The sequence below is a fragment of the Ornithorhynchus anatinus genome, chromosome 15, assembly GCF_004115215.2.
Source record: "Ornithorhynchus anatinus isolate Pmale09 chromosome 15, mOrnAna1.pri.v4, whole genome shotgun sequence".
NCBI classification, from domain to species: domain Eukaryota; kingdom Metazoa; phylum Chordata; class Mammalia; order Monotremata; family Ornithorhynchidae; genus Ornithorhynchus; species Ornithorhynchus anatinus.
Window position 1 is genome coordinate 2,002,823 of NC_041742.1, and position 12,240 is coordinate 2,015,062.

The window sequence follows — 12,240 nt, forward strand, 5'->3', positions numbered from 1 at the left end:
GGACAGTGACAGAGACGGAACTTGAACCCGGCTCTCCTGCCTCCCGAGAGCTCTGCTCTCCCCGATGAGCCACACCGCCCTCGCTGGACCTCATTTTTCAGCTAGACAAGCAGCAAGATACAGAGGATGCAGAAATATGGAGTATTAAAGACGCGTGGTGTCACCTTCGACCTCAAAGGAAAGCTGTCCTACTATTTCTATGAAAGGTGACCCTAAAATTAGGATCCCATTAGACACATCAGCGGGGTGATGCCACCAAATCACCGTATCTGATTTCTCATTCCTCTTCCACTTCTCTCCATTCACACCCACTTCTTTGGAGATCTCATTTGATCCCACAGCTTCATCTCTATGAGGATATTTCCCAAATCTACTTCTCCAGCCCTGACCCCTCTCCCTCTCTCCGGGCTTGCATCTGTTCTTCAAGATATCTCTTCTTGGGTGTCCCGACGTCACCTTAAACTTGACACGGCCAAAACAGAACTCATCTTCCCACCCGATCCCTGTCCCCCCTCCCCCTTGTCTTTCCATCACTGTAGACCACACTGCTGTCCTCCCCGTCTCACAAGCCTGTAACCTTGGCATTATCCTCTACTGGTCTCTCCCTTTCAACCTTCATATTCAACCCCGATATTCGATCCGTCACCAAATCCTGTGGATTCTACCTTCGCAACATCGCTAAAATCTGTTCTTTCCTTTCCAGCCCATCTTATCGTGCTGAACCAAGCACTTAGAATATCCCACTCTGACTACTTCATCAGACTCCTGTCTCTCCTCATTCAGTCCAGACTTCACTCTGCTGCCTGGATCATTTTTCCAAAATCAATTTAGTCCATGTATTTCGCCGCTCCTCAAGAACCTCCAGTGGTTGCCCATCTACCTTCTCATCAAACAGAAACTCCTTACCATAGGCTCTAAAGCACCTAATTAGCTCTCTTCCTCCTGCCTTGCCGACTTCCTAGTACAACCCAGCCGGCACACACACTTCCCTCTTCGAACGCCCACGTATTCTCTGCACCTCCACCTCAACTAGTTCTCTGTTGACCAGTTGTCCGTGTCCTCCCTCTGACCTGGAACCCCCTCCGCATTCACCTATAAAAGGCCGTTACTCTCCCTACTTTCAAAGCCTTATTAAAATCATAGCTCTTCCAAGAGGCCCGAGTCCTCATTTCCCCTGTTCCTGCTCCCTTCTGTGGGGATCTGTACCCTTTAAGCACCTGCTATTCACCCCACCCTCGGCTCCGCATCACTTATGTATTTAGCCCTAATTAATGTATTCATTTTAATGTCTGTCTTCCCCTCTAGACCGTAAGCTCCTTGTGGGCAAGACATGTGGCTGTCACCTCCGTCGCACTGTACCCTCCCAAGCATTTAATACGACGCTCCGCTCCGGTAAACGCTCAGTAGATACCATGAATTGATTGATTCAGTTGTCTTCCACTGTGGCCGTCGGAAAGGCCCCGGGACCTCGATGGAAGCTATTTGCGACTTTCGATCCTTGACTTTTCATTCGTGGATTTACGTTACGTTCATCTCCGAGCTAGACAAATCTAGTAGGATCAGACTTCACGCTTGAGTACGATCCTCTTCGCAGTCACCAACAGCCCAATCCCCTCAACCCGCGATCGGCTGACAGGGCAAGGTTCGGCAGTATTTCCAACTTATCCCATCAGCACACCCCTCCTTAATAAACCGATTCTCGTTCGATAACAAAGGGAAAGAGCTGCTAGGTGTCCTCAATAACATTTTTTATTGTAAACATTTTTATTCACGATATTATTCAAAAGAGTCAGAAGCAATCGTGTGGATTCAAGATTAAGTTCCGGAGAAATACAAAACGCATGGAGCCATTTTTTTTTCTTTCGAGGTGAGCAATAAAAGTGTCAGAAAAGCCCCATAAACATATTGCCTGTGGTTCAAGTCTAAATTAAAAGCAGCCAAATGGATGCATTCAGAAATTTGGGGAGAAAATTGCTTCACTTGAGAGCGAAATAAGTCTTCGCAGATGAGAAAGTAGGCCATTGTGAAGGAAGGGGGAGCGCCTCGGGGGCCGGTCACGGTACGCCAGCGCCTCAGCAGGGCCGCTTTCCCGCTGGACGTTGGGAGTTCACTTCTGAGGACCGGCCAGACAGTCGCACTGCCACTGGGAAAGGAGTGACTCTCTTCGAGCAAAAACTCCCAGAGGAAATGAGAGGCAAGGAGGAGAGAGAGAAAACAACGCCGGGCGCTGTCAACATTCAGTACACCACCACAACATGGGGTGGCCTTTTAATGTTCATTCACAATGTGGCTTGAGACTGTGGGGCTCATCAGCATCATCTTCAATAATGGTATTTATTGAGCCCTGACTGTATGCAGAGCATTAAGTGCAAGGGGAAGTATAATACGATAGAGTTGGCAGACCTGTTCCCTAACGGCTGTCTCCCCTTCTAGATCGTGAGTTCATTGCGTTTCTGCTAATTCTATTGTACTGTGTTCTCCCAAGTCCTTAGTACAGTGTTTTGCACATAGTAAATGCTCAATAAATACCACTGATGGATTGATTGCCCACGGTGAGCTTACAGTCTAGAGGGGGAGGCAGACATTTATGTATCTATAACTTCTAATGTGTAATTCATAAGTAGGTCCCGCACTGGTCTTTTCGGCCCCATATACGGTCTTCAATCAATCAGTCATACTTATCGAGTGCTAACCGTGTGCAGAACACTGTACTAAGACCTTGGGAGAGGACGATGTAACAGAGTTGGTGGAAATGTTCCCTGCACACAATGAGCCTACAGTTTCCACATTGTCAATGGTGTCGTCTCCTTTGAATACCAAGGATCCTTCTACAACACTTTCGTACATAACCATTACTTATTTATTTATATTTCCTGTCTCCCTCTCTTCTAGACCGTTAACAGGAAACGTGTCTAACCAACTCTGTTATACTGCATCCCAGCTCTGCCACTTGTCTGCTGTGTGACCTTGGGCAAGTCACTGTGCTTCTCTGGGCCCAAGTTACCTCATCTAGAAAATAGGAATTAATACCGGGAGCCCCATCTGGGACACGGATTATGTCCAACCTGATTGGCTTGTATCTACTCCTGCGCTTAGTAAAGTGTCTGGCACTTAGTGAGCGCCTAACAGATACCATAAAAAAGGCCCTTTAAAGTACAGTCAGCCCAGAAAGCATATTTATAAATAGGCTTCATTTTTAAACATCCCACCCTTCCAAAACGTAATATCTAAAAAACATAACTTCAGGTGCTTAGGGTAGTAGAATTCAGTGCTGTTTTATGATCATTCATTACTCTAAAAATCAGAAATACTTATATAACACACCTCTTATGGCTTCCCAATTCACGGATGAACGAGCTCTATTGTACACAGTTGGCAGGAGGCTGGCCACTTTAGCCAAATATAAAAAAAAAATCAATTATCATCTGTATGGCTTTGTTGAATGTATGCTGTCATGCAGAGTGCGAAAGGAAGTATACATAAAAAGATGAATAACAACTGGTAAAGGGAAGAATATAAACCCCATTAGCAAGATTTAGCCTGTCAGCTCTTAAAATATAAAAGGAATTCTTTCCCATTTTGCTCTCTTATTCAAATTACGTTTCCTCTTCTTAATAAGCCGATAATTGTTTGGACTTCTGTAACGTCACATTTCGGGTCTCATAATGAGGTCTTTGTTAAGACTTCAGGCTGCGGGGAGAGTCACAGAGCTCACCAAGAAACTCTGAACCAAATCACCCAACCACACAGAGACCCAGTTCTATTTCCCCCACAGGAAACCCCGCGGACTGGACGGACAGTTCAAAGTTCTCCAGACTGCTCCGACCTCCCTGCCTCCCGTCTCCACCCTCTCCGGTCCACACTTCACTCTGCTCCTTGGATCATTTTCCCCACACATCGCTCTGTGTGTCTCTTCACACAAGAACCTCCAGTGGATGAGCGTTCCTCTCCAAGTCAAAACCAAACTCCCGTCCCTCCGGTTTTAGGGCGCTCTATCAGCGGCCTCACCGTTACTTATCCTCACTCGTCTCCATCTACACCCCGCTTGCACCTTTTGTTCCTCTCCTGCTAACCTCCACACTGTGACTCCCCTCTGGCCTCTTGCTCCCGCCCTCCCCACGACCCCAAACTCCCTCTTCCTCTCCCATTTGGCAGCCCACCTCTAACTCCGTCACCAAAGCTCTCTCAAAATCTCTCCTCCAAGACGCCTTCCCTGATCCATCCCTCACCTCCCCGTTATTCTACTAGAGAAGCAGGGTGGCCTGGAGGAAAGAGCAAAGGCCTGGGGGCCAGAGCCAAAGGACCTGGGTTCTAATGCCGCCTCTACCATGTCTGGCGTGTGTCCTTGGACAAGTCACTTAACTTCTCTGTGCCTCAGTTACCTCACCTGCAAAATGGGAATTAAATCCTCCTCCCTCCTTCCTAGACAGGGACTGTGTTCAACCTAATTTACTTGTCTCTACTCCATCGCTTAGGACGGTGTTGGTCACACAGTAAGGGCTTATTAATAATAATATTAATCATCATGATTCTTCCCACCATTACCACTACAGCAGTTCCGCGGTACCTAAGCACCGCATATATATATATATATATATTTTATAGAAACCCCATTAGCAAGATTTAGCCTGTCAGCTATTAAAATATAAAAATATATAAAATATAAGATATATTGTATAGAATGGGGTACAGCCCGAGAGCACTTCTGTACAGCTCTTTTTCCTCTATTGCTTCTTGCAACCTGTAACTTGAGTCAGACTTTCCTTCTGAAGTCTCCCCGAGGGCAGGGATCACGTATGCCGAAGCTGACGTACTCTCCCGAGTGCTTAGCTCAGTGCCGTGCACCCGATGAGTTTATTCTTTAAACACTACCTCAAGAGCTGCCTGGTTCTCAATCTAAATTTCGTCTTCTTCCATCGGTAGTGTTTAGGGAGGGTGTGCAGAATGCTGAACGCTGTGTGCAGGGCTCATTGCAAATAAAAAACACCACCTCCCGACCCGTAAACTGTAGGAAGGGAACACGGCTGCTGATGCGGCTGCATGACGCTCTCCCAAGCATTTAGCGCAGTGCTCGGCACACGGTAAGCACTCCATAAATACCATCCATCGACCGGTCGATCGTTTGCAATCTCAAAAGGGAGGCCATTAACGTGAAAGAAACAACAGAGCTGAAAGAAGGGGGAAGGAGGAGTCGTCTGGCCTGAAACCTTTTCACCTTGCTCTTTGGGGCTACTCTGTAGACGGAGAAAATTCCGTTGCTGTCGCCGTTCCTCCCTCAACTTCTCTACAGATGATTAGCGACCGATCAAACAATATCTGTTTATGGAAGCAGCTTTGGAGAGCTCCATGAATAACTCTTTGGCCGGGCAGCTCTCGAGCAGCAATAAGTTTCAGTTGTGATTTACTGTTTCTGCAAAACATTATAACTGCATTCATCTTCCCTTGGTACTGAATCACTGCAGAAAGTGACAGAAGATATAAGTGACTTCAGTCAGGCATCAGTATACAGTTGTGTCAGACAACTTCCAGAGGCGACGATGAATCATCCCGCTGTTTATTTTCGGCAACACCGCAAAAACAACAGAAGGTGAAAAAGCAATCCTTTGCCACCGTGGCAGGCTTTCTGCTGATTTAGGATTCTTCGTTTGCACCTAAATACCTCTCAGTCGCTGAAGAGGGAAAGTGGAGCTTCGCGGGCGGAGCCGAGATGTGCCGGCCGTTAGCGAAGTCCTGGGAATTGCAGGCCCAAACTCTGCCCTTCCGACCTTCCCCCCGGGCCGGGAGCCATCGGAGCTCGGGGGAGAATTAATGCGATTCGAGGGGAGAGAATCCATTTGGGATCAGGGAGAGAGAACAAGCAGAAGGTGACCAGCTGCTCCCCAGAGTTAGCTGCACCCTGCTTCTTTAGACATCTACATTAAGGAGCAGAAGATTATAGCAGGGCCTAAAGGAAAAAAAAAACCACAGGGATGGGATTCGGAAGACCTGGTTTCTGGTTCTTTCCTCACACCCACCTCCTGTGTCACCTTGGGCAAGTTCCTTAACCTCTCTGGGACTGTTCCCCCTCCATAATATAGGGATAAAGATTACCTTTTCTCCCATCCTCCTAGATTGTGAGCCCCATGGGGGACAGAGAGAGTGTCCTATCTGATCACCTATCTTCCCCAGGATTTAGCACAGTGCTTCACACCTTCAAAGTGCTCAGTACATGCCATTATCAGAACAGAATTAGAATTATCATTATAATAATAATGGGAATTATATTTGTTAAGCCTTACTACGTGCCAAGCGCTGTTCTAAGCACTGGGGGAGATACAAGTTAATCAGGTTGGACACAGTTCCTGTCCCACATGGGGCTCAAAGTCTAAGTTGGAGTAATGGATCCCTGTTTTACAGTTGAGGAAACTGAGGCGCAGAGAAGATTAAGGACTTTCTGAAGGTCACCTAGCAGATAAGTGGCAGAGCCGAGATTCGAATCCAGGTCCTCAGATTCTCGAGCCCATGTTTTTTTTTTCACTAAGCCATGCTACTATTCAAGTAACCTGAATGAACAATAGTTAAATCAGAATGGATACGAACTTAAAACAAACTGTACCAAAGACACGTATCCAGGAAGCTAAGATACAGTAGCTCATTGCTGCATTTTTTACTCTCTGCCAAACACTGGCAGGTTGAAAATAACTTGGTCCTTCCAGGTCCTGAAAGGGGCTAGCAGTCTAAGAGAACAGTATTTTATCCCCACCTTACAGATGAGAGAACTGAGGCCCCAAAAGTTATGGGACTTGCCCAAGGTCACGCTGTTGGGGGCAGAAGCAGAATCTGGATCTCCAGACCCCTAACCCAGTTCCACGCTCTTAAAACTACAGTCATGTCTCCCTAAACTGTGAGTAGGTTGTAAATTCTCTGAGTGGGAGACCCGCATTTTGCTTCTGGTGCCCTCTCCTAAGCGATTACTACAGTGTTCTGCACCCACAAGGCGCTCTGTCAATTTCACCGCTGAACTGAACCCACCAGGAAAGTTGATGTGCAGCTTCAGACCCCTAATTAGAACATCGCGAGCCTTTTCTCGGGATATAATATAATAATTACGGTTTAATAATTCTGCCAAGCACCGTACTAAGCGCTGGAGTTAGATTCGAGCAAATGGGGTTGGACACAGTCCCGTCCCACTCGTGGTTCACGGTCTTGATTCCCATTTTACAGATGAGGTAACTGAGGTACAGAGAACTTAAATCAATTGCCCAAGGTCACACAGGAGACGAGTGACGGAACCAGGATTAGAACCCATAATATCGTCGTCGCTACTATTATTATATTTAAGCACTTATTATGGGTCGAGGGCTATTCTAAGTACTGGAACGGATAGATACAAGTTAATCAGGTTGGAACCAGCCCCTCTCCCACGTGGGGCTCACAGATTAAGCGGGAGAACGGCTACTCATCGGAGAATGACCTTTAAAACATACTCCAAAGTTAACTCCCAAGGAAAATTAATCTCTACACCACCTCTCTAGGGGTGAAAGTGTAAAGCCATTGTTTTCCCTAAACCCTTCCCCATCCAAGACCTGGGAGCAAGCCTTCCTCCCTATCACCCAGGATAAGGTGGACTAAAGGAAATTCCATCCCACGGAAAAAGAGGACGCACGGAAAGCCCGGTTTGGGGAGAAGGAGGAAATGGCAGGTGGGGACAACCAGCACTGCCGCCGGGCCTGAGGAACCTGAAGCCTCACCCCCGACGCTCCTGGAGACCTGAGGGGCCGAGAGGGGATGATGACGACGATGGTATTCGTTATTTGCCTACTGTGTGTCAGGCACCGTTCTAAGCGTCGGAGCTAACTCGGTCCTAATCCCCATTTTACAGATGAGGTAACAGGCAGAGAAAAGGGAAGCGATTTGCTCAAGGTCACACAGCAGACACGCGGCAGAGCCAGAATCAGATGCCAGGGCCGTGCTCTGTCCACCGGACAAAGGGGAGGATGAGAAGAGCGGGGACGTCACCACCCCGCCCCTCCCGGAATCAGGGAAGGGCCTCCTGGCTGACGTGATACATCCTGTGGTGGCTCAGTGCTAAACCCCAACCCTGGAGACCGTTTCTCCGGGCAGAAAGTTCGTCGACGATATCATTTCTTGAGAGAAGGAGGCTGCGGGACGGACAGGTGAAATTTTAACCCATCGGAAGGGCAGGTGGGGCGAAACAAGCTTCCGAGCCCTCAGGCCAGGAAGAGGAAGTGGGTCGTGGGCCTCCTGATTTGGGCTTCCCTCAGTGAGACTGCTCTCAAGTGGGACAGACCTGCCTTCAGGTGACCCCACATCCTCCCGCGGGCACAGACAAGGTAGAGGCAATTTGGCAAGAAGGCTGCCCGGCAGAAGCGGCCTTTTCGCTGTTTTTCTCAACAGGACCATGGGAAAATGCAACTGTAGGCAGAAAAGTCACTTGCGAATGACAGTGCGCCACCCAATCAAATAAATATGCATTGGAATTCTTATTTATTGGAGCTCCAGCTCTAATGTGGCTATTATGTTTTAATAGTTAACATAAAATTTAACGTTCGCTCAGCTATTTTCCAAAAGCAATTCATTGCCGGAGAGTTGTCCATTTGATTAAATCAAAACATGTTTTAAATTTTAATTTCCCGAGCTCTTCCCGGTTAGAAAGTGTAACAGCTGGTTGGGGCTCGCCGGCACGTCGCTTGTCGCTCGCCCGACGGAGTTTTCGGAGTCAGTGAAGAGAGACCGACGGCGAGACGGGCCGACTTCACTCAGACGGTGACAGGGACTGTCATGGCACGTTGGAGTGGAAAGAGCTCGGGAATGGGAGCCGGGAGGCCCGGGTTTGAACTCCGCCCCCCCAGCCTGCTGTGTGACCCGAGCCGAGGCGCTTCACCTCTCTGGGCCACGGTTTCTCCATCTGTACTCTGTGAGACCGTAGCTCCGTGCAGAGCGCAAAGCCCCGTGCGGGGAGGGATTGCGTTTACCAACTCTGTGTTTTGTTCTTTACCAGGTGCTCAGTCCAGGGCTCGGCACACGGTAAGCGCTCCGTCAACACCGCTGATTAACGGCACGACAGAGATACGTTCGTCTGCCCCTCTCGTCCCACCGAGACACTGACAGGATAAAATGACGTCACCGAGGTGAGAGCGTTAGGGGGATATCGAAGCGATTGACAAATTCAAGGTATTATCTTACAGAGAAAGTTAGGTGGAACCCAACAACACTCGGGCTATTAAAGAAGCAGTTACGAGCGGGAGGCAGAACAGGCCATCACGGGCAAATGATCTCACTTTCGACTCAAATTGAGAACCGACTGTTGAATCGATCGATAAACCATTAGGGATAGAAATGATTGGAATGCCGGGAAACTTTTCTGCTCTTTGTTAGAGTTACTCGAAGAAGGAAGCGGAAGGCAATCCTCTGGTTCCTTTGTGTGCCTAATGCAGGATTTCCATAGTTCAAGAGCAGGGGGCTGGGTGGGCAGAAGAAGCGGCGTGGCCTAGAGGAAACAAACCCGGTCGGGGAGTCGGGAGGACCTGGGTTCTAATTCCAGCCCGGCCACCTATCTGCTGTGTGACCTCGGGCAAGTCGCTCAACTTCTCTGTGCCTCAATTCCCTCATCGGCAAAATGGGGATTAGGACCGTAAGCCCTTAGTGGAACACGGACTTGCGTCCAACCGTTTGGCTTATAGCCACCCCAACACTCAGTACAGCGACTGGCACATAATGAGTGCTTTAAAAAAAATTAAAAATAAGGGAGATTGCCTTGGCTTGCAGTGTGTCGTGGGGCAGGCCATTTAACTTCTCTGGACCTCAGTTAATTCATCTGTAAAATGGGGATGGGATACTGGCTCTCCCTCCCTCTTAGACCGCGAACCCTCTGGTGACTGGTCCCCCATTGGATTTGAGTATCTTGCATCGACCCCAGAGCTTGGCAGGGTGCTTGGCTCAGAAAGTCCTGACCCTCATCCCCGTGCTCCAAGTAAAATATCCGACGGCTACGAATTCAGGTAGAGTCTGCTTTAATTTCGCAGGGATTTGGGGAACAGGAGGGCAATCAATTCGGATAATTGATGGGGGAGAAAAAAGTGCTTTTGAGGGGATGGAAAATGAACTTGATCATTGATTTTGATCCCATCCAGCAAGGGAGCTCAGTCTGGATTCAGCAATCCCTAAGCCACCCAACTCCAAAGCGCAGATGAACAGAAGCTCGGAGAGCTTTGGATCAGCCCACCTGGGGGCCGGTTTCCTTTGAGAAGAGAAAATAAAGGACTTTTGGGAAACTGCGGCAGGGGTGAGATGGAGCACCTTGGAGTTGTAAAAGCCACAGGCAGCAACAGTGCGATGATGGAGCAGGCAGTACATAGAGGGCTTCTGCCTGAGTCTTACAGTCATGAAAGCAGTCACCGGCGAGGTGGTCAGGGGTCGACGTGACAAGGGAAGTTAAGCTTAGCATCCCATCCATCACGCTGGGCTATTCCTCGCCGGCGGCTGTGGCGACTGCAAATTACGGGGAGAAAAATTAAGTGGAGAGATAGACGTGGGTAGCAAATAAACAACTCTTATTTAGGCTCGAACGGTAGGGCATGAAGCGATGTTTCAGCTCAGAGCTTCCTCAGACTGTTATTAATGTTACAGTAATTATACTATTATTGATACTATTACCATTCATCATTTATTAGAAATTTTTCCTTCAAGATTCAGTAATGTTCCAGGGCAACAGAGAATAATAGCTCGGCGTAATGACTCTGAAACATAATTTGGCTAATATGCATCATTAAAATGCCAAGCATGTGTGGAATGCTCGGACCAAATTTTGTTCCCAGGTGTTTAAATTTAAAAACTTCACTCAGATACGCCAGAGAAACCTACATTCCTCCACCTTGAGGGCGTCAAAATGAGGGGAGGGTTGGCAATTGCCCGGTGAGTTGAGTCTGTGGGGATCGGTAAGCCAGGTGATTTCGGTCTAAAGATCCATTTTGGTATTAGATCGGTACAAACTGTCCATCTGCACAGACAGAGTGAATGGGATAGATTCCCCTCCTTCATTATATGGAAAGTACAACCACAGGCGGTCAGATGTTTTCAAATCAGCTCCTCCTACCAGTTTCTCTTCTCACAACCTCTAAACTGAGCCCACTGCGGGCAGGCAACGTGGCTACCATCTCTGTTATATTGTAATAATAGTAACGGCGGTATTTGTTAAGCGCTTACTTTGCGCCGAGCACCGTTCTAAGCGCTGGGGTGGATACAAGGTCATCAGGTGGTCCCACGTGGGGCTCACAGGCTTCATCCCCATTTGACAAGAGGAGGGAACCGAGGTCCGGAGAAGTGAAGTGACTGGCCCAGGGTCACACAGCTGACCGGTGGCCGGGCGGGGATCAGAACCCACGACCTCTGGCTCTTTCCGCTAAGCCACGCTGCAGGCGGATCCCTTGGCCGTGGCGGCGGGAGGGCGGAGAGAAGGGGGTCTCCTACGTACTTACTGTTCTTTCTTATTGTACTCTCCCCCTCTTGTACGGCGCTCTCCTCACAGAAAGCACTCAATAAATACCAGTGACTGTTGACTGACAGCTGCATTTACTGAGCACCTGTGTGCACTTCCCTCTGGGGCAAAGAGATGCTTGGAGTCTAGGAGGAGAAAGCAGGCAGTGCATCCTTCCATCTTGTAAGAAGTTGCTTGACTTCTGTGGGCCTCAGTTTCTTCACCTGTAAAATACCGATTCTCCCTCCCAGTTTACAAACTGTGTGTGGGACAAGGATGGTTTTCCATCCCATTATCTTGCATCTAGGCCAGCTCTTAGCGCCACACTTAACACGTAATAAGCATTTAATAACCGCCACTATTATTAGCAACCAGACCCAGAGCCTCTTCAAACTAACTTTCCGCTAGATTATAAACTCCTTCAGGACGGGGATCGAGCCCATTGGCTCTCCGTGTTGTATTTTTAAAAGTCCAAAATGGGGTCCCTGTCCTCAAAGAGCTTAAATGGGGAGATAGACACACACAGAATTATAATACTCATAGGAGGAGCATGGGAAGAAAAAGAGATACGGTCGGGTGAAGGACCGGTAAATAAGTCGAAGGAGTGAATAAGTAGATCAGCGTACACAAGTGCTAAATGACAACTGGGCATATACATGAGTTCTACTGCTGACAGTTGGAATGACACTTGAGTAAAAGATCAATCAGGGAAGGACTCCTGGAAGTGGCGGGATTTCAAGAAGAAGATGGGGAAAGCTGTGATC

The 12,240-nt window shown here is 48.3% G+C and overlaps 1 long non-coding RNA gene across 1 annotated transcript in view; it reads right to left on the reverse strand.

The window, feature by feature from the left end:
- Nucleotides 1-9,996: 9,996 nt before the first annotated feature.
- LOC114817059 overlaps nt 9,997-12,240 on the reverse strand; it is a 50,862-nt gene continuing 48,618 nt past the window's right edge. Inside the window, exon 2 of the long non-coding RNA XR_003764907.1 lies at nt 9,997-10,491. This is a non-coding gene — a long non-coding RNA (uncharacterized LOC114817059). The remainder of the gene's footprint in view (nt 10,492-12,240) is intronic.